The sequence below is a fragment of the Mustelus asterias genome, unplaced genomic scaffold (genome assembly GCF_964213995.1).
Source record: "Mustelus asterias unplaced genomic scaffold, sMusAst1.hap1.1 HAP1_SCAFFOLD_35, whole genome shotgun sequence".
Taxonomy (NCBI): Eukaryota; Metazoa; Chordata; class Chondrichthyes; order Carcharhiniformes; family Triakidae; genus Mustelus; species Mustelus asterias.
In genome coordinates, this window is record NW_027590117.1 from 721,315 (window position 1) to 748,623 (window position 27,309).

Genomic DNA, 27,309 nt, shown 5'->3' on the forward strand with positions numbered 1-27,309 from the left:
TGTGGTGACTAAAGCATTTGGGATTGTGAGCTTTATACATCAGGGCATAGCGAACAAGAGGAAGCAAGTTGTGGGAAACCTGTAAAAAACCCTGGTTTGGCCTCAATTGGAGTATTGCACTCTGATCTGGACAGCAGTGTTTAGAAAGGGTGTGAATGCATTAGCAAGGGTGTAATAAATCTCTGGGCATGAGTCCAGGGATGAGAAAGTTCAGTTACATCGGTAGATTGGAGAATTTGGGTCTTTGGTGAAGAGAAGGTTGAGAGGAGATTTGATAGAGGTGTTCAGGATTGTGGAGGGAATTGGAAGGAGCTGATAGGGAGAAGCTGTCATGTCCCAATCTTCCTCTGTCAGGAAGTGATCCCCAAATTGAATGAACAGAGCATTGTTCCCAGTTACACTTCTCCAGCAATGCTAAATATTCTGCGTATTTGTTTTAATGTGAAACATTTATGATAATTATACAAACACAATAAGTTATTTAGAGTAAAGAAGAAACATTAAAAGTGAAAATACATGTTGACGTCTCTCTGCTGGGCTTTTCGTCTTTCTGGTATGGGCAAGTGGTCTGATTAATCCGATGGTGCTTTTTCCAGTCACCTGCGTAACGTGGCTCGAATCCCAGACTTCTAGTTTTTGAACTGCACAACGGAGCATTTAAGAAAGTATTGGGGCTCAATGGCCTCGTCTGTGCTCTCGGTCTCCATCTACCTGATGGGCTGATCTGACATCCACCCCAGAGTGGAGTCGCTGCACATATTGCCTTAAAAATGGTCTCGAAGCTAACGGAGTGACTGTGAATCTCGTCACCACTTCCACCCTGACTAATTTCCTCCACTTCAAACCGTCCAACAATGTCAGAAGGGGTGAGAACTGGAGTAGGAGACTCCATCAATGGATGAGGTCCCATTTTGACAACTCGAGAATCCGGCCTTGCTCACTCCATCTCTGTTCTCCAGTTCCAGGGTTTTGGCTACTCTGAATGGCCTGTTCGAGGATCGCCTTGCTCCAAAGCAGCTGAATTTTGATGTTTGTCAGCAAGTTGTTGAGATTTGGCTATTCTTCATCTCCAACTGCAGACCAACCGGGGCTTCCAGGGCTGGTTGAGCAGAAACAACAATAATTGAGGATTTTGCAGTGTTGTTACATTCGAGTAGATTTCCACCTGGGGCATTTCATTAAACACTGGCTTTTTCACTCATTAACAACTATAGGAATGGCAATGCAATGTATTGGCCCATTTATCCTCACATAGGATTTCGCACATCATGTTGAAGTTGCACAAGACATTGGGAAGGCCACACTAGGAATACCGTATGCAGTTCTGGTGACCCTATTATAGAAAGAATATTATTAAATTAGAAAGAGATCTATAAAATAATGAGGGCTATAGATCAGCTCGATAGTCAATGTCTTTTCTCAAAGATCGTGGAGTTTAAAAGTGGAGGGCGTAGGTTTAAAGTGAGAGGGGAGAAACACAAAAGGGTCCAGAGGGGCAATTTTTGCACAGACGGTGGTGAGTGTCTGGAACGAACTGCCAGAGGTAGTAGTAGAGGTGGTTACAATTTTGCCTTTTAAAAAGCACTTAGATAGTTACATGGGTAAGATTGGTATGGAGGAATATGGGGCAAACGCAGGCACTTGGACTAGTTTAATGGCAAAATCTGGGCAGCATGGATGAGTTGGGCTGAAGGGCCTGTTTCCAGCTGTAAATCTCTGTCACTCTATGACTATGACTCTAGTCCCAATAGGAAATGATGCAGGTTGTCACTGTCATTGCTGTAAGTGGGAGGTGGACAATGCTCACTCACAGCATCTGTATTCCATATGAACAGCTGGCAGGTCGACCACCAAACCGATGGTAAACATTCTGCCAACATCCAGTGAAACTGGGTAACTATGGTAACGGGTCGGTACATTGACAACACAGGACTCTGTGACAATAGCTTCATCCCCAACAGGGTGATGTCACCAGGATCCACAATTCCCCCAGTTTGGAGATTCCTGTCAGGAAGCAAGGAGCAAAGTGTAAGACACCAGAGAAAAGACAAGAGATCTTTATTTCTATCGAACCAATCATTATCTCAGGAGTTCCCAAATGAATGACTTCTTTAAGAGGTCAGAGAGTCATCGAATTTTACAGCACAGAAAGAGGCCATTCAGCCCCTCGTGTATGCACCGGCCATCAGCACCTATCTATTCTCATCCCATTTTTCAGCACGTATTCACATATACGACCTGGATGAGGGAACCAAACGTAACATTTCCACGTTTGCTGACAACACAAAACTGGGCAGAATTGTGAGGAGGATGCAAGGAGGCTTCAAGGTGATTTGGACAACTTGAGTGAGTGCGCAAACACATGGCAGATGCAGCACAATGCGGCTAAATGTGAAGTTATACACTTTGGTGTGAAACACAGAAAAGAAAGGATCAGATGAGATCTGATTAAAACATATAAAATTCTAACAGGGCTGGACAGACGACATGCAGGAAGGATGTTTTCCGTGGTTGGGGAACCCGCGACATTTACCAAGAAATGGAAAGCGGAAGATCACCTCCAGTGATAAACAGGAGTTAGAGCATCCGGTCGAGGCAGCTGAGGGACTTCACTGGTGCATTCTGGGAGAAGTCAGACCAGCAACATTTACCAAGAAGTGGGAAGCTGAAGATCTGGTGTCAAGGAGCGGTAAACCCGAAACACTACATTAGTGTTTCCCTCGCTCCCTCCTCGAACCAAAAATAAGGCCACTGTGAGTAGGTAAAAGTGAAGGTAAGAGTTTTATAAATTTTCTCAAATAATTTAATTGGTGCTCGAACTGTCGGTTGGTGGGGTTAAGTGTTGCACTTCTGGGATGTGGGAGATCCGGGGCTTCCAGCATCTCGGACAACTATGTCTGCAGAAAGTGCACCCAATTGCAGCTCCTTTCAGACTGCATGGATAGGTTGGAACAGCAGTTGGATGCCCTTAGGAGCATGAAGGAGGCGGAAAGCATCATAGATAGGAGCTTTAGAGATGTGGTCACACCCAAGGTGCAGGCAGGTGGATGGGTGACCGCCAGAAGGGGCAGGCAGTCAGTGCAGGAATCCCCTGTGGTCATCCCCCTCTCTAACAAGTATACCATTGTGGAAACTGTTGGGGGAGATGGGCTATCAGGGAATAACAGCAGCAGCAGCCAAAGCAGTGGCACCATGGCTGGCTCTGTTGTTAAGCAGGGAGGGACAAAGAGCACGAGAACAATAGTTATAGGGGATTCTATAGTTAGGGGTGTAGATAGGCGTTTCTGTGGACGTGAAAGAGACTCCAGGATGGTATGTTGCCTCCCTGGTGCCAGGGTCCAGGATGTCACTGAACAGACAGAAAGCATTCTGAAGGGAGAGGGTGAACAGCCAGAGGTCGTGGTACATATTGGTACTAACGACATAGGTAAGAGGAGTGATGAGGTCCTGCAGCAGCAGTTTAGGGAGTGAGGTAGAAAGTTAAAAAGCAGGATCTCGAGGGTTGTAATCACAGGATTACTCCCTGTGCCACATGCCAGTGAGGCTAGGAATAGAAGGATAGTGCAGCTCAACACGTGGCTGGTGTAGGAGGGAGGGTTTCAGATATCTGGACGATTGGAGTCTCTTTCGGGGCAGATGGGACCTGTACAAGAAGGGCAGGTTGCATCTAAACTGGGAGGGCACAAATATTCTGGCCGGGAGGTTTGCTAATGTCACATGGAAGGATTTAAACTAGTTTAGCAGGGGGGTGGGAACCAAAGCAAAGGTGAATTAGCTGAAGGAGAACCAGAGAACCAGGCCAGTAAGACCCAGAGAAACAGCAGGCAGGGTGGGGTTTATAATCAAAGAGGATCTGGTGGACTGAAGTGCATCTGTTTCAAAGCGAGAAGTGTAACATGCAAGGCAGATGAACTTAGAGCTTGGATTAGTACTAGGAAGTACGATGTTGTTGCCATTACAGAGACTTGGTTAAGGGAAGGACAGGATTGGCAGCTTAACATTCCAGGATACAGATGTTTCAGGTGGGATAGAGGGGGATGTAAAAGGGGTGGGGGAGTTGCACTCATGGTTAAGGAGAATATGATGTGGAGATGCCGGCGTTGGACTGGGATAAACACAGCAAGAAGTCTCACAACACCAGGTTAAAGTCAAACAGGTTTATTTGGTAGCACAAGCCACTAGGTTCGGAGCGCTGCCCCTTCATTAAGGAGAATCCCAAGGCATTTTATACATATGTTAGGAACAAGAGGGTTGTCAGAGAAAGAGTCGGACCTCTCAAGAACAAAGGAAGGGAATTATGCTTCGAAGCCAAGGAAGTAGGTGAGATCCTAAATGAATACTTTGCATCAGTATTCACAAAGAAGAGGGACACGTTGATTGGTAGTGTCTCAGAGGGATGTGTAGACCCGTTAGAACAAATCGCAATTACAAGGGAGGAAGTGTTAGGTGTTTTAGGAAGCATAAAGGTAGACAAATCCCCAGGGCCAGATGGCATCTGTCCTAGATTATTGAGAGAGACAAGAGATGAAATTGCTGGGCCTCTAACAGAAATCTTTGTTTCTTCATTGGACACAGGTGAGGTCCCAGAGGATTGGAGGATAGCAAATGTGGTCCCGTTATTTAAGAAGGGTAGCAAGGATAACCGGGGTAATTATAGGCCAGTGAGCTTGACGTCCGTGGTAGGGAAATTGTTGGAGAAGATTCTTAGAGATAGGATCTATACACATTTAGAACTGAATAGTCTCATTAGCGATAGACAACATGGTTTTATACGAGGGAGGTCATGCCTCACAAATTTGGTTGAGTTTTTTGAGGAGGTGACAAAAATGATAGGCGAGGGAAGGGCCGTGGATGTCGTCGACATGGATTTTAGTAAAGCATTTGACAAGGTCCCTCATGGCAGACTGGTGCAAAAGATTAAATCTCACGGGATCAAAGGTGAACTAGCTAGATGGGTACAGAACTGGCTTGGCCATAGAAGACAGAGGGTAGCAGTGGAGGGGTCTTTTTCTGATTGGAGATTTGTGACTAGTGGTGTTCCGCAGGGCTCTGTACTGGGACCTCTGCTGTTTGTGATATATATAAATGATTTGGAAGAAGATGTAGCTGGTCTGATTAGTAAGTTTGCGGACGACACAAAGACTGCTGGAGTTGCGGATAGTGATGAACATTGTCAGAGAATACAGCAGGATATAGATAGGCTGGAAAATTGGACGGAGAAATGGCAGATGGAATTTAATCCAGATAAATGCGAAGTGATGCATTTTGGTAGATCTAATGGGCGGCACGGTAGCACAGTGGTTAGCACTGCTGCTTCACAGCTCCAGGGTCCCGGGTTCGATTCCCGGCTCGGGTCACTGTGTGTGTGGAGTTTTGCACATTCTCCTCGTGTCTGCGTGGGTTTCCTCCGGATGCTCCGGTTTCCTCCCACAGTCCAAAGATGTGCGGGTTAGGTTGATTGGCCAGGTTAAAAATTGCCCCTTAGAGTCCTGGGATGCGTAGGTTAGAGGGATTAGCGGGTAAAATATGTGGGGTGGGATTGTGGTCGGTGCAGACTCGATGGGCCGAATGGCCTCCTTCTGCACTGTAGGGTTTCTATGATTTCTATAATGCAGGGGGGAGCTGTACAATAAATGGTAGACCCATCAGGAGTATAGACACGGAGAGGGATCTGGGTGTGCAAGTCCACAGATCCTTAGAGGTGGCAGCACAGGTGGAAAAGGTGGTGAAGAAGGCATATGGCATGCTTGCCTTTATTGGACGGGGCATAGAGTATAAAAGTTGGCATATGATGTTGCAGTTATATAGAACGTTGGTTAGGCTACATTTGGAATACTGCGTCCAGTTCTGGTCGCCACACTACCAGAAGGACGTGGAGGCTTTGGAGAGAGTGCAGAAAAGGTTTACCAGGATGTTGCTTGGTATGGAGGGCATTAGCTATGAGGAGAGGTTGGAGAAACTTGGTTTGTTCTCACTGGAACGACAGAGGTTGAAGGGCGACCTGATAGACGTCTACAAGATTATGAGAGGCATGGACAGAGTGGATAGTCAGAAGCTTTTTCCCAGGATGGAAGAGTCAATAACCAGGGGGCACAGGTTGAAGGTGCCAGGGGCAAGGTTTAAAGAAGATGTAGGAGGCAGATTTTTTACACAGAGAGTAGTGGGTGCCTGGAACCCGTTGCCAGGGGAGGTAGTGGAAGTGAATACGGTAGTGACTTTTAAGGGGCGTCTTGACAAATACATGAATAGGATGGGAATAGAGGGATATGGTCCCCGGAAGGGTAGGGGGTTTTAGTTCAGTCGGGCAGCATGGTCGGTGCAGGCTTCGAGGGCTGAAGGGCCTGTTCCTGTGCTGTAATTTTCTTTGTTCTTTGAATGTAAAACAAGGGAGCTCAGTCTTAGGATACGGGGTACACCATTTAGGAATGAGATGAGGGGAAATTTCTTCACTCAAGAGGGTGGTGAACCTATGGAATTCTCTACCAAAGAAGCTGTGAAGACCAAGTCACTGCATAAGTTCAAGAAGGAGAGAGAGATTTTTTAAAGATTTTAATTGCATCAAGGGGTATTGGGAAAAAACAGAATATGGAATTGAGATATAGGATCAGCCATGATCACATTGAATGATGGAACAGACACGAAGGGCCGAATGGCCGACTCCTCTTCCCAGTTTCTATGTTTTCAAGTTCTGATGAAAGGTCACAAACCTGAAACACGAACTCTGTTTCTCTCTCTAAACAGATGCTGCCCAATCTGCTGAGCTTTCTTTTCTACTTTTATTGCAGATTTCCAGTGTCTGAACAGAATCCAGCCAGAGACAGCACCTTCAGTAGAGAGAGAGGAACCAGTGAGTGTAGAACTGAACCCAGCCAGAGTCAGCACCTTCAGGAGAGAGAGAGAGGAACCAGTGAGTGTAGAACTGAACCCAGCCAGAGTCACTACTTTCAAGGGATAGAGAGGTAACTAATCTAAACCCTGTATTCAAAAACAGAGGTAGAGAGGAAAGAGGGAACCAATGACCAGTCAGCCGAACGTCAGTCGTAGGGCAGCTGCTCGAGCCCATTACCAAGTGTTTGGAAAGTTGTATTATGATCAGATAAAGTCGGCATGGATTTACAAAAGGGAAATCATGCTTGATAAAACTACTGAAGTTCTTCGAGGATGTAACTAGTAGAGTTGACCAGGAAGAACCGGTGGATGTTGTTTATTTAGAATTTCAGAAGACTTTCGACAGAGTCGCTCACAATGTTTTTAATTGTTAAAGGTTAAAGTTTGTTTATTTGTGTCACAAGTAGGTTTACATTAACACTGCAATGAAGTTATTGTGAAAATCCCCTCGTCGCCATACTCCGGCGGCTGTTCAGGTAGACTGAGGGAGAATTTAGCATGACCAATGCACCGAACCAGCACGTCGTTCAGACTGTGGGAGGAACTGGAGTACCCAGAGGAAACACACACACACACGGAGGGAACGTGCAGACTCCACACAGACAGTGACCCAAGCCGGGAATCGAACCTGGGTCCTTGGCGCTGTGAGACAGCAGTGGTAACCATTGTGCCGCCCCTCTACTATGTAAAGGTAAAGTACATGGGATTGTGGGTAGCGTCTTGAGATGGATAGAAAGCTGATTAACAGACAGGAAGTAAAAACATGGCATAAATGGATCTTTTTCCAATTGGAAGGCAGTGATTCATGGAGGACCGCAGGGATCTGCGCTAGGACCCCAACTGTTCATATTATATATTAATGATTTGGACGTGGGAACTAAATGTATTATCTCCAAATATGGAGATGATACAATATTGGGTGGGAGGGTCAGCTGTGAGGAGCATGCAGAGATCCTCCAGCGTGACTTGGACAGGCTGAGTGTGTGGGCATCTGCACGGCAGATGTAGTATAATGTGGGTAATATATGCGGTGACCACTTCATTATTCACTTCAGTAGCAAAAATAGGACGGCAGATTATTATTTGAAGGGGTGTAAATTAAGAGAGGTGGATACTCAGCGAGACCTCGGTGTCCTTGTGCATCAGTCAGTACAATCAAGTCTTAATGCATAGGAGTTTGGTTAGGCCACATTTGGAGTATTGTGTACAATTCTGGTCGCCACACTTCCGGAAGAATGTTGATGCATTGGAAAGGGTGCAGAAGAGATTTTCCAGGATGTTGCCTGGTTTGGAGGATACGGACTATGAAGAAGGTTGAACAAACGTGGATTGTTTTCTTTGGAGCATCGGAGTATGAGGGGACCTGAGAAATGTTTACAAGATTATGACAGGGTTGGATAGAGTGGATTGTCAGAGTCTTTTTCCCAGGGTCGAGGGGTCAATAACTCGAGACAAAGGTGAGAGTGAGAGAGGGAAAGTTTAAAAGAGATGTAAGGGGCAAGTTTTTCAGACAGAGAGTGGTGAATGCCTGGAACGTGCTGTCAGAGGAAGTAGTGGAAGCAGATGCTGTAACAACGTTCAAGAGGCATCTGGATAGATACATGAATCAGCAGGGAACAGAGGGATATGGACCACATCGAGGCAAGAAAATATTAGCTGAGAGAGGTGTAATAAGTCTGCGGAGGCAGAAGTTCCTTCATCAAAACCCCCTTATTTACAACTCTAACAGCAGTACACAGAGTGCTAACAGTTAGCAGTCTCCCTCCGGGGGTATTAGAGGAATTGACACTCCCAGTTAAGTACAAGGCAAAGACTCCCTGATTGGCCCATTAATTGGATCCTTAATCAGGGAGTTCATTCTCCAATAGGCTAACCTCAATGGCCTGATTGAAGTCATTACACGAGGCACCTGCATCGGAACAGACTTGGTGGGCTCGAGGGCCTTTTCCTGTGCTGTACTCTTCTTTGTTCAGTCCCTGAAAGTAAGCGTGTCGGTACAGCAGACAAAAAGACGGCAAATGGTACATTGGCCTTGAGAGCGAGAGGATTTGTGTCCAGGAATAGGGATATTTGACTGCAGTTGTTTCGGGCAAGGATGAGGCCACACCTGGAGTATTGTGTGCAGTTTTGGTGTCCTTTTCTGAGGAAGGATGTCCTTGCTACAGGGGGAGTGCAGCGAAGGTTCACCAGGTTGATTCATGGGATGGCAAGTGTCATATGAAGAAAGATGAAGTCAGTTAGGATTATGTTCACTGGAGTTTAGAAGATTGAGGGGGGTCTCATAGGAACTTATAAAATTCTAAGAGGACTAGAAAGGGTAGATTCAGGAAGAATGTTACCGATATCTTTTGTGTAAGGATAAAGGGTAAACTTTTAAGACCGAGGTGAGGAGAAATTTCTCCACCAGAGAGTGGTGAATCTGTGGAAATCGCTTATGCAGAAAATAGCTGAGGCCAAAATGTGTGATGTCAAGAAGGAATTAAATGTAGCTCTTGGGGCGAAAAGGATTAAGGGATATGGGTGGGAGGTGGGATCAGGAAAGAGAATTTGATCAGCGATGATCATAATGAATGGTAGAGCAGGCTCAATGGGCCGAATGGCCTACTCTTGCTTCTATTCGCTGTTTATAGAAAACAAAGAAAAGTGCAGCGCAAGAACAGACCCTTCGGCCCTCCAAGCCTGGACCGAAATGATGCCCGAACTAAACTTAAAAAACCTGACTTAGTCCGTATCTCTCTGTTCCCTCCCTATTCATGGACCAATCCAGATGTCTCTTACATGTTGTTAATGTGCCTGCTTCCACCACCTCCTGTGGCAACATATTCCAGGCATCCACCACTCTGCATGAAAAATTTCCCCTACACATCTCCCTTAAACTTTCCCCCTCTCACCTTGAACATGTGCCCCCTTGTAATTGGCACTTCCACCCTTGGAGAAAGCCTCTGATTATCCACCCTGTCTATGCCTCTCACAATTTTGTAAACCTCTTATCAGGTCTCCCCTCAGCCTCTGTCTTTTCAGTCAAAACAATCCGCATTTATTCAACCTCTCCTCAGAGTCAACACCCTCAAGACCAGGCAACATTTTTCTATGTATGAGAGAAAGCAGTCACGGGCATTCAGCCTTGGATCTTCAGGTAAGCGTTCTCCAAGGCGGCCTTCACGACACACGACAGCGCAGAGTCGCTGAGCAGAAACTGATAGCCAAGTTCCGCACACATGAGGACGGCCTAAACCGGGATGTTGGATTTATGTCACATTATCAGTAACCCCCACAGCTTGCCTCCTGGACTTGCAGAATTTCACTAGCTGTACTGTCTGGAGACAATACACATCTCTTTAACCTGTGTTGAATGCTCCCTCCACCCACATTGTCTGTACATTTAAGACCTGGCTGGCTGTAGAGATTTGCATTCTAATCAGTATTCTGTAATTTGATTGCTGTGTCTGTGCCCTGTTTGAGAACAGATATCCACTCCATCTGACAAAGGAGCTGTGCTCTGAAAGCTTATGGTATTTGCTACCAAATAAACCTGTTGGACTTTAATCTGGCGTTGTGAGACTTCTTACTGAGAGAAAGGAACCAGAATGTGTGGAACTGAACCCACCCAGAGACATCGCCTTCAGGGGAGGAGAGAGAGGGACCAGTGAGTGTAGAACTGAACCCTGTCAGAGTCAGCACCTTCAGGGGAGATACATTAATGAGAATAGGTGGAGCAGATGACTGCATGGCTGGAGAGATTATATAGCAGGGAGGGTTTTAGATTCTTGGGGCATTGGGACCATCTCTGGCTGAGCTGGGACCTGTACAAGTTGGACAGATTACATCTGAACAGGAATGGGACCACCATCCTCACGGGGAGCTTTGTTAGTGCTGTTGAGATGGATTTAAACTAAATTGGCAAGGGATGGATCCTGACAGGTAGTGATAGAATCTTCAGATTTGAAAAGTGGTCAGGGACAGGAGGGAGTGACTACATCTGAGGCAGATAAGGGGACTCAGAGGGCAGCTATGGCAGCCTCTGCAACTGTCCAATAACTTTGAGCATCTTTCAGCTTTGGATGAGAGTGGGGGCTGCAGGGTGAATGAGCTGACTGACCTTGGCACTGTGGTATAGGATGCCATTCAAGTGAGGGAAGCACATTAGAATGAGTGGACACTATAGTGAGGGGAAGTGACATTGTTCTCTGTACCAAGGAGCGAGAATCCAAGTGGCTGTGTTGCCTGCCTGGTGGCAGGGTTCAGGACAACTGCTCCTGGCTGGAGAGGAACTTGCAGTGGGAGGAGGAAAGTCCCTTTGCCGTGGTCCACATGGCAACCAATCACTCAGATAGAATGAGGGAAGAGGTTCTGCATGGGGAGTTTGAGGAGCTTGGCACTAAATTAAACAACAGAACCTCCAAAGTTATAATCACTGGATAATTGCCTGAACCTTGTGCAAATTGACAAAGGATACATCAAATTCGAGAGATGAATACGTGGTTGAAAGACTGATGTGGGAGAAGTGGGTTTCGGTTCGTGGGCACTGGTGTCAATACTGGGGAAAAGGGGGGGGCGGTGCTGTACAGTTGGGACGGCCTACATCTGAACCATGCTGGGGCCAGTGTTCTTGCAAAGTGCATAATTAGGAAAGTAGAAAGAGCTTTAATCAAAAAGGGGCAAGGGGAATGGGGTGGTGGTTCTGGGGAGGGATATGTAGGCTAACTAAGCAAAAGGATATGGCAGCATTGCAACGCAGCTCTTTAGGTAATGATGCCCAGACTGTGACAGAAAGTGACAAAATGGACATATAGAAAAAGAAAATAGCTGAAAATAGAGGCAAAGGGAAGAAAAATGGGAAAAAGGACAAAATTAATGGCTCTTTATGTAAATGAATATTTTAATTTGGCACAAAATGTGGAGTGAACCAATGAACAAATGACACAAAATGAGCAAAAATCTTCTCGCCATTACAGAGATTACAAGGAGATCAAAGCTGGTGACAATATATTCAGAGGTATGTGACTTTCTTTAAGGACAGGCAGGAAGGAAAGTGTGTTGGGGTAACTTTGTTAATATGAGATGGAATAAGGACAACAGCAAGAAATGATCTTGGATCAGAAAATGTAAAATCCATATGGGTGAAGGGAAAAAATAACAAGGGGAAGAAGACACTGGTGGGAGTAGTCTATTGGCTCCTGACAGTTTATATACTGTATGGTGGGGAATGAATCAGGAGATAACAAGGATATGAAGGAAAAGGCAGTACATTAATCATGGCTGACTTTAATCTTCCTGTGGATTCGGACAATCAAGTTTGCAGAGGTAGCCATGAGGAAGAATTCAGAGTGCATTCGGCACAGTTTCCATGAAGAATATTTTGTGGATCCGAGCAGAAATCAGGCCAGTTTGAATATTGTAATGTGTAATGATACAGCTTTCATAAACAATCAGAGTAAATGCTCCGCTGGGAAACAGTGACATTAACATGGTGGAATTTAGCATTCAGTTTGAGAGTGCAAACTTGGGTCAGAAGCAACTGTGGTCAACTTAAATCAGGGTAATTGCAAAAGAATGAGAACAGAGTTGGCTGGACTGCAAAAGATATTTAGCAGAAAAGACGATCGATCAGCAATGACATACAGTATGAAAATAGTTTTTGACTCACAACAAAAATATATACCAGTGACAAACAAGGATTCTGGGGAAGGGAATAAATCAACCACGGTTAAACGAGGAAGTTAAAGATTGCATTAAACTGAAAGACGAACAGAGACGTTTCATATATTAGTAGGAAGACAGAGCATTGGGGAAGTTCCTAAAACCAACAAATGATGACCAAAAAAATACTAACGTGGAAGAAGATGAACTACAAATGTAAATGAACAAGTAATATAAAAAGAATCAGAAAGAGCTTCTTCAAATATATAAAAAATAAAGAGAGAGGCGAAAGTGAACATAAGCTCCTGAGGTAGAGACTGGGAAATAAACGGGAACCAGAAAGTGGCAGAGGAGTGAAATACATAGTCTGTGTCAGGATGGCCGAGTCATCGAAGGTGCTGCGTTCAGGTCACTGTCTCCTCTCGAGGCGTGCGTTCAAATTCCAGTCCTGACATTGATTAAGGGAGGCAGTGGCATCATGGGCTAGTGATCCAGAGACTCTGGGTAATGTTCTGGGGACCTGGGTTCAAAACCCAACAGGGCAGATTGTGAAATTTGAATTCAATATGAATCTGCAATCAACAATCTAATTGTTGCTTGTCATAAAACCCTATCTGGTTCACTAATGTCCTTTAGGGAAGGAAATCTGCAGCAGGAGTGTGCTTGAATTGTCAAGTCTCAAGCTAACAAAAACATGGATGAGGGTTTCAGGTACGTGTGAGCTGAGGTATTACAAAGAATGTGTGATGTTACGCAGCTGGTAATAGGTGATCTTGGTAAAGGAACAGATATGTGGTCAGAATCTCATTTCCGAATCTAATGAGGTACCAAGATTATGAGGGTTTGTTTCAACGTCGGACAGTGATCAGTTGGGGGAGATGGAGTCAGTGACTGGGAACGGAATTTGGGGTGGGAACATTGGTTTTCCAAATATTTAATTGGGGGAATTCTCTGCTTAGCCAGTACTAGAGGTCGGAGAAGGAATCTAATAATTTAATTACAGGGGATTGGTTGTGAGAGGTGATGGTGGGGTCGAGCTGGGTGTTATCAGCATACATGTGAAAACTAACACTGTGCTTTCAGATAATGTCACTGAGGGAGAAAGTGTAGATGAAAAATTGGAGGGAGTCAAGGATAGATCCTTGGACGATTTGGGTGGTAAGAGGAGAGGGAAGAGAAATCATTGCAGGTTATATTCTGCATATGACCAGAAAGAAAAGATTGGAACGGGGTAAATGCAGTCTTACTCAGCAAAACTCCCTCCTTATCCTTCTCAACCTGTCCACACCTTTGACATGGTTGATTGCACTGTCCTGCTCCAATACCTTCCCACTGTCAGGTCAGTGTGCACAGCAGATGAAGATGGTAATGTACCTGACATCCTGGGAAAACTAATGATAAATGAAGGGTTCGGCCTCAGTAAACGAGTGTAGAGAAAGCTGGAGTTCTCAATCATCTTCATCTCGAGCGGCAGCTCCTCCATCTCAATGTGTGTCATCAGATCAGGCCATTCTGCTCAGTCTGTAAGAGAGAGAGAGGCTATAATTAAAACCAAACAGTAAGGGAGATCCACTCAGAGTAAGCAAGCCCCACCCCAAAACAGAGCACAGGAAGATCCCAGTATCTAACCGTGGCCTCTGCAAACTGAGCCCCACACACAGAGCTCAGGAAAATTCCAGTTTATGTACTGATTGGTCTGACTCCAGTGGAGTTTGTAACACCGGCATTGCTGAGACTGGGGATCTGCAGCATGATATGTTTACACAGGAAGCTGCCATTGGAAACCCTGAGCTGCGGATTTATAGAATCCTGCAACGCAGAAGGAGGCCATTCGGCCCATCGAGTCTGTACCAACCACAATCCCACCAGGTCCGATCTCCATAACCTCATGCATTTATCCTAGCTGGCCCCCTGACACTAAGGGGCAATTTAGCATGGCCAAGCATATCTTTGGACTTTGGGAGGAAACCGGAGCACCCGGAGGAGACCCACTGGGAGACGTGCAAACTCCACACAGACAGTGATCCAAGCCGTAATCGAACTCGGGTCCCTGGCGCTGTGAGGCAGCAGTGCGAACCACGGTGCCGCTCCATTTACAGCCGGGCAGGGCGGGATTCCCGCGACCAAAAACCCTTCCCCCATCCGGAGCCCCGCCGCGGGCTCAGGATCCGGGCCCGGGGACTGAAGCCACTAAAGGAACATTTGCTGCCGCTCCGCGCGGTGTCTGATGGGCCCGGGGTAAATCCCCGCCAACGGCCTGTGACCGACAGCTGGGAGAACCAATCGGGAATTGACGCATCGCGGTTATCCAATGGCCGCTCTGCGCCGACTGAGTGACAGCTACTTTATCCAATCCCTGAGCTCCAACCGGCTGAACTGTGAGACCACTGAAAATGACGCTCCCAATTCTAACCAATCGCAGACCGCGCTGATGGCAACACACGCCCTCAATATGATTGACATCTTCTTCAGCCAATCGTAACCCACCGCTCAATCGGAATGCGCCGCTCTTGCGCGACTCGCGTATCGTCACTCCCAGCCCAGCGTCATTGCGTCATTCAATTCGATCCGGAGCTGAAACCAATGAGAAATCAAAGAGCTGGAGGCGGAAATAATCCTTAAAGTGGAACCGGTCAGAGAATTATAGTCGTACAATTATAATTCGTTGCCGGCAGTTCAAGCGGCCAAAGGGCTGCGGAAAGTCAGAGGGTGCAAACTGTGAGACCCACGGGATAGGAAGGAGGAAATAAATGAAGGGAACAGGCGACAAAAAATAACAGGGAGGAAAGCAAGCTGGACGCAGAGAGGGAATTCCAGAGCTGAGACCCAGACAGCAGAAAGCACGATCATCAGTGGTGGAGTGAATCAAATCAGGGATGCTCACGAGGGCGGAATCAGAGGAGCTCAGATATCGCATAGGACTATTAGGCTGGAGGTGATGAAAGGGAGGAAGAGCTGAGGACATGGAGGGTTTTGGAAACACGGATAAGAATATTAAATTTGAGACATTGCTTAACCACGAGTCAGTGTCTGTCACTGGGCACAGGGTTGATGCATCAACGGTATTTGGAGTAAATTCTGATTTAATGATGAGAACTCAATTTGCAGCTTTCTGGACACAGCAGCACAATAAATCGGATCAGAAGTGGACGACATGGCCCCTCAAGCCTGCTGCTCCATTCAATAGGATCATGTTTTAGATTCCCAAACCACAGAATCTTTACAATGCAGTAACAGCCCATTTTGGCCCATCAATTCTCCACTGCCTTATTGAAACTGCACGCTGTCTAATCCCACTCTCGCACCTTATAGCCCCAGAGACCCGGGTTTGGTTCCTGGCCTTTGCTGACTGTGCAGATTTTGCACATTCTCCCCCGTGGGTTTCCCCGGGGTGCTCTGGTTTACTTCCGTGGTTCAAAAATGTGCTTGTTAGGTGGATTGCCCATGTTAAATGTTCCTTTGGTTTCCAAAGATATGTACATTCGGCACTGAATCATTGCAATTTTGACACTTACTTTGAAATTTTCCCCTGGTTCTTGATGAACCCTGGACTGGAACATGAAAAACTTGATCATTGAATCCCTACATTGCAAAAGGTGACCATTCGGCCCCTTGAGTCTGCACTGATTCTCTGGCCTATCCACACAACCTCACATATTTACCCTGTTAATCCTCCTAATCTAAACATACTGGGAGACATAAGGGGAAATTTAGCATGGTAAATCCACTCACCCTATCAATGGAGTGTGGGGGGAAACCAGAGCACCCGGAGGAAAGCCACATGGACACAGAGAAAATGTGCAAAATACGTACAGTCACCTAAGGCCTGAATTGAACCCGGGTTCCTGTCATTCTGCAGCAGCAGTGTGAAAGCCACACTTCTTTCTCTTCCATAAGACCATAAGAGATAGGAGCAGAATTAGGCCACTCAGCCCACCGAATCTGCTCCACCATTTTTCTCATTCCCATTCTCCTATCTTTTCCCCTTAACCCCTGATCCCCTTATTAATCAAGAATCTATCTATCTCGGCCTTTGAAACACTCAATGACTTGGCCTCCACAGTCTTTTGCGGCAAAGATTTCCACAGATTCGCCAATCTCTGGCTGCAGAAATTCCTCCTCACCTCTGTTTTAAAGGATCGTTCCTTTAGTCTGAGGTTGTGCTCTGGTTCTAGTTTTCCGTAAAAGTGGAAGCATCCTTTCTGTGTCCACTCTTTCCAGGCCTTGCAGTATCCTGTAAGTTTTAATAAGATGCCTCCACATCCTTGTAAAGTCTAACAAGTACAGACCCAGAGTCCTCAACCGTTCTTCATACAACAAGCTCTTCATTCCATGGATTATTCTTGTGAATCTCCTCTGGACCTTTTCCAAGGCCAGCACATCCTTCCTTAGATACGGGGCCCAAACTGCTCACATTACTCCAAACGGGGTCTGACCAGAGCCTTTGCCAGCCTCAGAAGTACATCCGTGCTCTTGCATTCCAGCCCTCTCGACATTGCATTTCCCTTCCTAACTGCCGACTGAACCTGCACGTTTACCTTAAGAGAATCTTGAACAAGGACTCCCAAGTCCCTTTGTGCTTCTGAGTTCCTCAGCATTTCACAATTTGAAAAGTAATCTATGCCTCCATTCCTCCTTCCAAAGTGCATAACTTTTCCACATTGTGTTCCATCTGCCATTTCTCTGCCCACTCTCCCAGCCTATCCAAATCATTCTACAGCACACTGGCTTCCTCAATGCTACCTGTCCCTCTACACGTCCTCACCGACTTCTTTCTGTCAGGAAAAATACCCAACTTCTGAATCGATCTTCATTGCTACAAATCTTTGTCAATAGAATCATTCATGTGAATATCCTTTGCACTCTCTCCAAACTTCTTCAAGTGTGGTGCCCAGCACTGGACTCAGTGCTCCAGGTGAGGCCTATCTAGTGTATTTGAAATCTCAACATGATCTTCTTACTCATGTATTCAATCCTCCGATAAAATGTCGGGTGTTATTTGCTTTATTACCTGCTCTCTCAACATGCCCAGCCACCTTTAATAACTTTTGTACTGAGAAACCAAGATCCCTTTTATCCTGCATTTCCTTAAGAGTTTCTCCCTTTATTTCTCCTCGCTCTCAAAATGAATCAACTCACACTTCTCTGCATTGAACTTCATCTAGTTAGGTGATAGACCAACACAGGTGCCCGACTGTGGCAAATTGGGGAATTTCACAGTAACTTCATTGCAGTGTTAATGTAAGCGTTACTTGTGACTAATAAACTTTTCTTTAACTTTACTTTTCGTTACTTTTACTTTATCTGCCACTCGTCTGCCCAGAGGACAGCAATGGAAGCATTAACTCAGCACCTACACATTGTTCTGAGCTCTGGGGTCTCTCAGCCTAATTCACTAGGCCTCTCAACATGGACCATCCTCCTCATTCCGCGGGGCAATCTAGGGAACCTTCTCTGTACCGCCTCCAATGCAAGCTTATCTTTTCTCAAATGTAGATACCATAACTGTACACAGCATGGCAGATGTGGTCTCCATAAACTCCTGAACAATTGTAGCAAGACACTTTTCTTCATCGACTCCAATTCACTTGCAATAAAACCAAACATGTCATTTGCCTTTGTAATTGCATTAATGAATAATCCGGATTGTACTCCAAATTCTCCTCAACATTTTAAATCCGTCACATTTCAAACTCTCCTCAACTCTGAAGAAGAGTCACAGACACCGAAAACATTAATTCTGTTTATCCCCCGATAGATGCTGGCAGACCTGCATGAGGTTTCCAGCATTTTCTGTTTTTATTTCAAATTCCATCTCTGTGCCATCTTGACCTCCTTTTAGACACAAGGTTGTTATTGTTTAACTCTCCACTGACTTAGGCCACCAACTGTCTTGTCATTTAATCATTGTTGCACTTCTCCTTCATTAGAAACGACAAGAGAACAGTTCTCACTCGATTCAGTGATGAATGATAAATGAGAAATTATGTGAGGAGTTGTGACAGACAATGAACATCTCGCGTTCTCCCTGTCATGCTGCGGATAACAATCTAATTCCTTTAGAACATTTCAATTGAATCTGTCCCCACCACGCTTTCCAGCAGTGCATTCCACATTTTAAACATTCACTGTGTGAAAAATGTTTTCCTCGTCTTCCTATTCCTTCCTTTGCTCATGATGTTCAGTCTGTTCTCTCTCATTCTTCATCATTCCACGAATGGGAACAGTTTGTCCCTATCCATTCTTTCCAGACGTCTCATGACATTTAATACCTGTAAGTGGAACCCCTGATGGGGTGGTAAGATTTTTGAACCAGTCGACATTAAGGCATTGATAAAACTAGCAGCAGTCAGTTAAATGACGTTTATGAGCTAACAAGAAGCAATATAAGATGCAGTAATTGATTCAAACGAGTAATTATGATTGTAAAACACATATGCGGATATTTTGAATGGATTATTATTGACTTTAAGGAAGTTACCAATTGGCAGTAAACCAATCCAGATAACCCTTCGTCAAAGGGTCATCTGGACTCGAAACATTAGCTCATTTCACTCCTTACAGATGCTGCCAGACCGGCAGAGATTTTCCAACACTTTCTCTTTTGGTTTCAGATGACAGCATCCGCAGTAATTTGGTGTTATTTTAGAGTTGTACTATTGCACCTCATTTAGAGTTGTAGGACTGAGAAACGTCACTAATGAAATTGATTAGATACTTTGGAACTGTTTTCCGTTTACTTTTCATTGTCTCTCTATAATCTTCCTACCAAAATGAATCACTTCACAATTCTCAGCTTTGAATTTCATCTGTAACTTGTCCACTCATTCCGTCAACTTGCCTCTGTCCTTTTTGAAGTTTTACACCAGGCTCCTCACAGTTCACAATGCTTCCAAGTTTCACATTGTCCACAAATTCTGAAATTGTGCCCTGTGCAACATTACCTCTGTCTAATATATCCTGGTGCATATTCACAGTATCTGCACCTTGTGTGCATATCAAACTGGGTTGCGGCTTATAACAGAAAAGAGGAGCCAATGCAGATACCTGCCTGCATATTCCAATTAAATGCTGCAGCATTGCAGTCAAGTGGTTTTGTTATTATTGTTAAGAGGAAGTAACAGAAGATGGTTTTGATCCATCGGCCTCTGAGCTATGGGCCCAGCACGTTTCAGCTGCACCACTCTGCCATCTTCACCTCCACCCCCCGCCTCCGCTCCCCCGTCTCCACCCCCTCCCTCTCCCCCTCCCCCACGACACCTGCCCGCTCCTCCCTCCTCCCCCTCTCCCCTCCCCCATCCTCCCCCGTTCCCCACCTCCCCCTCCTCCTCCCTCCTCCCCCACGCCCTCCCCCGTTCCCTCTCCTCCCCTCCCCTCCCGCTCCCCCCTCCCCCTCCCATCTGACCCGCCCCCTCCCTCTCCCCCTCCCCTCTCCCCTCTCCCCCTCCCCTCTCCCCTCCCTCCCCCCTCCCATCTGACCCTCCCCCTCCCCGTCCCCCCTCCCTCCCCCCTCTCCTCTTCCCCCTCACCCTACCCCCCACCCCCGCTGCCTATCAATGTAACCAGTCAGATATTCACTTCCACACTGTTGTTTAACACCATCACCAGTGTCAGGAGGCTCAGTCTGGCCACAAAATTCCACTGCATAACACCAAGAATAAAGGGTCAGAGAAAGACGTGCACAAAAGCAGCAAAAGAGGCTGTTTGTCCACGTGTAACGACAGTCACGGAATTGATCAGTGATGTTTGAAAGGAGTTTTCTCTTGTAAATATGTTAATAAATATATTTCCCGCTGTGTAACTGTGCTCTCTGCTGTTCAAAGATGTTCACTGTTGTTGTGCAAAGTGTTTCACTGTTTTTCCTGCTGTGCTCTATGATATAGAGGTTTACAACATGGAAACAGCCACATCGGCCCAACTTGTCCATGCCGCCCAGTTTTTTACCACCGAGCTATTCCCAATTGCCCGTGTTTGCCCCATACCCTCCAGACCCATCTTACCCATGTAACTGTCTCAATTGTTGTTGAGAGATGATTTCTGCTGTTGTGTAAGATGCTCCCCTGTTGTGTTTCCGGCTGTGTCAATGTTTTTCTATTCTGTTAATATGGTCCCTGCTCTGCAAATGTGTTCCATGTTGTGTGAGAAGATTCTCCGTGAAGATGTTTCTGTCAGTAAATTGTTGCATATTGTGTTAAGATGTTCCCCGTTCATATGCTTTCTTGCAAAAAAAGTGATTCGCTGCAGATCGAGGTTTTTTGGAGAAAAGAGAAGCCGATGTAAATACCTGTCTGCAGACTCCACGTAAAAGTCACAAGTTGTTCCATTGTTAGTGATAATAGGAATAGCAGAGGATGGTTTCGATCCATCGACCTCTGGGTTATGGGCCCAGCACACTTCCGCTGCGCCACTCTGCTACGGCGAAATCTTTCTGCTGCCTACTAATGTAGTCAGGCAGATTTTCGCTCCGGTCTCATTTAATACTAATTCCAGTGTCAGAAGGCTCACCCACTGCTTCAAAACGAGAATAAAACAGAGTAAAACACACAATCGCAGGAAGAGAGATTGTCTGGACACGTAACGACAGGCAAAGGTGATGGGAAACCGGGAAAACACGGAATTGGAAAATCGATGACTATTTTTAAAGGAATATTCTATTGCAAGTACATATTTGTAAATATATTTCCTGTTGTGTTACTGTGCTCTCTGTTGTTGAGAGTTGTTTTCTGCTGTTGTGTAAAATGCTCCCCTGATTCTGTCAATATCTTTCCGGTTGTATAAATATGCTCCATCTTGTGTATTTTTTTAATGTTCTGTTAATATATGCCCTGCTCTGTAAACGTGTTCCCTGTTGTGTGAAAATATTCTCCGTGAAGATGTTTCCTGTTCGGCAGAAAAATAATTAACTGGTCTCATGATGTTCCATATTAGGTTGAAATGTTGCACGTTGTGTTAAGATGTTCTCTATTCTTGTATAAAACTCTGGTTAAACTGCAACTGGATAACGATCGCCCAATTTTGACTGCATTTTACCCTCTGTTAGTGAATGTGATTGGGGGATTCATATTATTTCCAAACATGCACGTGACTGAGATTTGTTCTGTATCTATCTGTCTCCAGTTGTAGTTGCGAGTGTTTATTTGTTTTCTTCATTTCGAGAGTTGGGCATCACTGAAGAGGCCAGCATTCATTGCCAATCCCCAACTGACCGTGAGAAGATGATGGTTTGCTGCTTTCTTGAACTGCTGCAGTCCATGAGGTGTCGGTACAGCCACAGTGCTGTCAGCTATACAGTCTTTCAGGATTTTGCCACTCTGACAGCGAAGGAGCCGCGATGTATTTCCAAGTCACGATGGTGAGTGGCTTGAGGGGGAGCTTGCAGTGCAGTTCCCCTGTATTTACTGCCGCTGTCCTTCGAGATGGTAGAGGTGCTGGGTTTGTGGTTGCAGTCTAAGAAGAGTAGATGAAGAAATATTGCTCCCATTGCCAGAGGAGAGAAAGATGGCTTTTAAAGTGCAGAGTGTTTAGGACCTGGGATGCACTGCCTGAGAGGGTGGCAGAGGCAGCATAAAATCAGGGCTGTCAAGGGGGAATGGGATCAGCACCTGAAGTGAAAGGATTTCCAGGGTTATGAGACAAGGACGGGAAATGGAGAGAACCATAGAAAATTGCAGCTCAGAAACAGGCCTTTTGGCCCTTCTTGTCTGTGCCGAACTATTTTATGCCTCGTCCCACTGACCTGCACTTGGACCATATCCCTCCACACCCCTCTCATCCATGAACCCGTCCACGTTTTTCTTAAATGTTAAAAGTAAAATGTTAAATGTAAAAAGCATTTACCACTTTATCCGGCAGCTCATTCCACACTCCCACTTCTCTGCGTGAAGAAGCCCCCCCTAATATTCCCTTTAAACTTTTCTCCTTTTACCCTTAACCCATGCCCTCTGGTTTTTTTCTCCCCGAGCCTCAGCGGAAAAAGCCTGCTTGCATTCACTCTATCTATACCCATCAAACTCTTATACACCTCTATCAAATCTCCCCTCAATCTTCTACGCTCCAGGGAATAAAGTCCCAACCTATTCAATCTCTCTCTGTAACTCAGCTTCTCAAGTCCCGGCAACATCCTTGTGAACCTTCTCTGCACTCTTTCAATCTTATTTACATCCTTCCTGTAACTAGGTGACCAAAACTGTACACAATACTCCAAATTCGGCCTCACCAATGCCTTATATGACCTTACCACAACACTCCAACTTTTATACTCGATACTCCGATTTATAAAGGCCAATGTACCAAAGGCACTCTTTACGACCCGATCCACCTGTGACGTCACTTTTAGGGAATTCTGTCCCTGTATTCCCAGATCCCTCTGTTCAACTGCACTCTTCAGAGTCCTACCATTTACCCTGTACGTTCTTCTTTGGTTTGTCCTTCCAAAGTGCAATATCTCACACTTGTCTGCGTTAAATTCCATTTGCCATTTTTCAGCCCATTTTTCTAGTTGGTCCAAATCCCTCTGCAAGCTTTGAAAACCTTCCTCACTGTCCACGACACCTCCAATCTTTGTATCATCAGCAAACTTGCTGATCCAATTGACCACATTATCATCCAGATCATTGATATAGATGACAAACAACAATGGGCCCAACACCGATCCCTGCGGCACACCACTAGTCACAGGCCTCCACTCAGAGAAGCAATCCTCCACAACCACTCTCTGGATTCTTCCATTGATGATGTGGAGATGCCGGCGTTGGACTGGGGTAAACACAGTAAGAAGTTTAACAACACCAGGTTAAAATCCAACAGGTTTATTTGGTAGCAAAAGCCACACAAGCTTTCGGAGCTCTAAGCCCCTTCTTCAGGTGAGTGGGAATTCTGTTCACAAACAGAGCTTATAAAGACACAGACTCAATTTACATGAATAATGGTTGGAATGCGAATACTTACAACTAATCAAGTCTTTAAGAAACAAAACAATGTGAATGGAGAGAGCATCAAGACAGGCTTAAAAGATGTGTATTGTCTCCAGACAAGACAGCCAGTGAAACTCTGCAGGTCCACGCAACTGTGGGAGTTACAAATAGTGTGACATGAACCCAATATCCCGGTTGAGGCCGTCCTCGTGTGTGCGGAACTTGGCTATCATTTTCTGCTCAGCGACTCTGCGCTGTCGTGTGTCGCGAAGGCCGCCTTGGAGAACGCTTACCCGAATATCAGAGGCCGAATGCCCATGACCGCTGAAGTGCTCCCCAACAGGAAGAGAACAGTCTTGCCTGGTGATTGTCGAGTGGTGTTCATTCCTCTGTTGTCGCAGCGTCTGCATAGTTTCCCCAATGTACCATGCCTCGGGACATCCTTTCTTGCAGCGTATCAGGTAGACAACGTTGGCCGAATTGCAAGAGTATGTACCGTGTACCTGGTGGATGGTGTTCTCACGTGAGATGATGGCATCTGTGTCGATGATCCGGCACGTCTTGCAGAGGTTGTTGTGGCAGGGTTGTGTGGTGTCATGGTCACTGTTCTCCTGAAGGCTGGGTAGTTTGCTGTGGACAATGGTCTGTTTGAGGTTGTGCGGTTGTTTGAAGGCAAGAAGTGGGGGTGTGGGGATGGCCTTGGCGAGATGTTCGTCTTCATCAATGACATGTTGAAGGCTCTGGAGGAGATGCCGTAGCTTCTCCGCTCCAGGGAAGTACTGGACAACGAAGGGTACTCTGTCCACTGTGTCCCGTGTTTGTCTTCTGAGGAGGTCGGTGCGGCTTTTCGCTGTGGCGCGTTGGAACTGTTGATCAATGAGTCGAGTGCCATATCCTGTTCTTATGAGGTCATTTGAGTCTGTGTCTTTATAAGCTCTGTTTGTGAACAGAATTCCCACTCACCTGAAGAAGGGGCTTAGAGCTCCGAAATCTTGTGTGGCTTTTGCTACCAAATAAACCTGTTGGACTTTAACCTGGTGTTGTTAAGCTTCTTCCATTGAGCCAGTGTCTTAGCCAATTTACTACCTCCCCATGTATACCTAGCGACTGAACCTTCCTAACTAACCTCCCATGAGGGACCTTGTCAAAGGCCTTGCTGAAATCCAGGTAGACAACATCCACCGCCTTCCCTTCATCCACTTTCCTGGTAACCCCCTCGAAAAACTCTAATAGATTGGTCAAACATGACCTACCACGCACAAAGCCATGTTGACTCTCCCTAATAAGTCCCTGCCTATCCAAATATTTGTAGATCCTATCTCTTATCGCACCTTCCAATAACTTGCCCACCACCGACGTCAAACTTACTGGCCGATAATTTCCCGGATTTCTTTTGGAACATTTTTTAAACAACGGAACAACATGAGCCACCGTCCAATCATCCGGCACCTCCCCCGTGAATACTCACATTTTAAATATGTCTGCCAGTGCCCCTGCAAGTTCAACACTAGCTTCCCTCAAGGTCCGTGGGAATACCCTGTCCGGTCCTGGGGATTTATCCAGTCTGATTTGCCTCAAGACAGCGAGCACCTCCTCCCCTTTAATCTGTAAAGGTTCCATGGCCTCCCTACCAGTTTGCCCTATTTCCGTAGACTCCATGCCCGTTTCCTCGGTAAATACGGATGCAGAAAAACCATTTAGTATCTCCCCCATCTCTTTTGGTTCCATATATCTCCCCCATCTCTTTTGGTTCCATATGAGCTGAGTTGTTCTTGTACAGACCAGCATGCAGACAAAGGGTCGAATGGTCTCCCTCTCTTTGTTGTATCCATTCTAAGATTCGAGATGTATGAGTGTTGGACTCATTCTGTATCGCTCTGTCTCTGGTGCGTCATATGTGTATGGTATTCATTATAAATCTATCTGAGAGACTTTGAAAATCTGTACACATTCTACCTGGAAAGTACATAATTGAAACAGGGTCTTTTGTTCTAATTAGTACATGATTCCACACGATCCTCTACTCAAAATCTTCAACGTAACTTCATCTGCTTATCTCTGAAATTCATTCTCCATCGTCTCATTACCGAGATTTTCCTTTCGTACATCTGTGCTAGTCGACTCAACTGCTCCAGGTAATAGCAAATTCGAAGTTATACTGACTACATGGAAAAGTACATTAATATTGATTTATCTGTGGAATTTAATGCCGATATCCAATCAACAATTCCTGTTTGATCTGTCTCTGCAACAGCGACAGTTAAGATGCATTTTTCCGCTCTCCTACAGTTCTGTATTGCGGCCAGTGGATGGCAGCACACTCTGGTAGACTGAAGTTAAGACATCAGAGAGGGACACAACAGACAAGAATTGTTCACATTATATTGAACCTGGCACGGAGGAATTTAGAAATACTCAATCTGTTGACCATATCATTTTGAAATCTACCAGTACGCTGCTTTCCTCGATATTCGTCATTTACATCCTGATAAATGAGCAAGGCTATGCTTTTTAATTGAATGTATTAGTGCCGGTTGGCATTTTATTTGAAACCAAATGGCATTTGAATCATCAGCTTATTAAGAATTTCATTAAGCAACAGTTTAATTATTAGTACAAACCTATTAAAGCATATTTTACAGGAAGTTTTACCTATTTCTGATTGGGGATATTATACAGAGAGAAATTTGCTTTTCTTGATATATATTACTGACCTGTATCTGGGTGCTTAGGTTTCGATCTCAAAATTTGTCAGTGGTGCAAAATTTAAAAATATTATGATCTTCAGTGAGGAAGATATTGATAATCTTCAAGAAGATATAGACAGGTTGGTGGAAAGGGCAGACACGAGACAGATGCAATGTAATTAATGTAAGGAAGTGTGAAGTGATGCGGTTTGGTCCGAAGATCGAGGAGAGGTGATATAAAATAAAGGATACACCTTTACCCGTCCTAATTCCCATTGCACCTTTACCATGCCAAGATTCCACAGTCTATTCACCCATCACAGAAACCATTGAATATCCAGCCTGCAGTCTACATTGCACATTCTACTTGCACATTCATCATTCAACATTTAACACTCCCATTTTCCTATGTACCTTCACCTTGCAACATCTCCCTGCTCCGTCTCACAAGCCAGCTAACATCGCATCTGCACTCTGTCCATTGCCCATGCTAGGCTTATCCTGCGCAGTCCGCATTGTGCTTCACTTTGCTCAGTTACAATGCCCAGATTGCAGACTGTTCCAACCTTTATATTCTCCATTAATAATAAATGAATAAATAGAACGATCCCTTGATTAAACACTGTCACCTTTTGGTGGGTGAATTTCATGAAGTGCTGTGTGTGGTTCCCTCCTTGACCTTGATGCTTCTGTACAAATGTAGTCAAAGGAAAATTATCCAAATATATCTTCAATTCTCCTGCTCATTCACAAGGAAATGAGCGGGTGATGGATACAGTTTCAATAGTAGCTTTAAAAGATAGAGAATGGATTTACAAATTTAAAATCCAAGGGAGAGATCAATGCCTGGAGTTGTTTTCAGGCTGTGGCGACCAGAACAACAATGAACATTTTCAATTTGAATTCTTCAAAATACTAGAATGGAATATCCATTGTGGATGAAAGGAAACTTTAAACTGTGCAACTGTGCTGTGCTTCAGAGGCTTGTCATATAGTCATAGAGGTTTACAGCATGAAAACAGGCCCTTGGACAACTTGTCCATGCCGCCCTTTTTTCAAAACGCCAAAGCTAGTCCCAATTGCCCGCATTTGGCCCATATCCCGCTATACCCATCTTACCCATGTAACTCTCTAAATGCCTTTTAAAAGACAAATTTGTACCCGCCTCTACTACTGCCTCT

At 45.3% G+C, this 27,309-nt stretch overlaps 2 protein-coding genes and 1 long non-coding RNA gene across 4 annotated transcripts in view; 1 reads left to right on the top strand and 2 right to left on the bottom strand.

The window, feature by feature from the left end:
* Nucleotides 1-27,309, bottom strand: part of LOC144482316 (uncharacterized) — a 233,002-nt gene that overhangs the window by 61,886 nt on the left and 143,807 nt on the right. The window lies entirely within an intron of this gene.
* LOC144482317 (uncharacterized) overlaps nt 1-27,309 on the top strand; it is a 474,174-nt gene that overhangs the window by 5,955 nt on the left and 440,910 nt on the right. The gene's annotated exons all lie outside the window — the stretch shown is intronic.
* Nucleotides 507-14,763, bottom strand: LOC144482318 (uncharacterized). Of its 2 annotated transcripts, XR_013495933.1 has the most exons (4): nt 14,521-14,762; nt 13,903-14,049; nt 6,708-6,882; nt 507-1,333 (listed from the first exon to the last, which is right to left on the bottom strand). It is a non-coding gene; the product is annotated as an uncharacterized LOC144482318 (long non-coding RNA). The 2 variants fall into 2 exon arrangements; XR_013495934.1 differs by lacking the exon at nt 6,708-6,882 and having other exon boundaries at nt 14,521-14,763.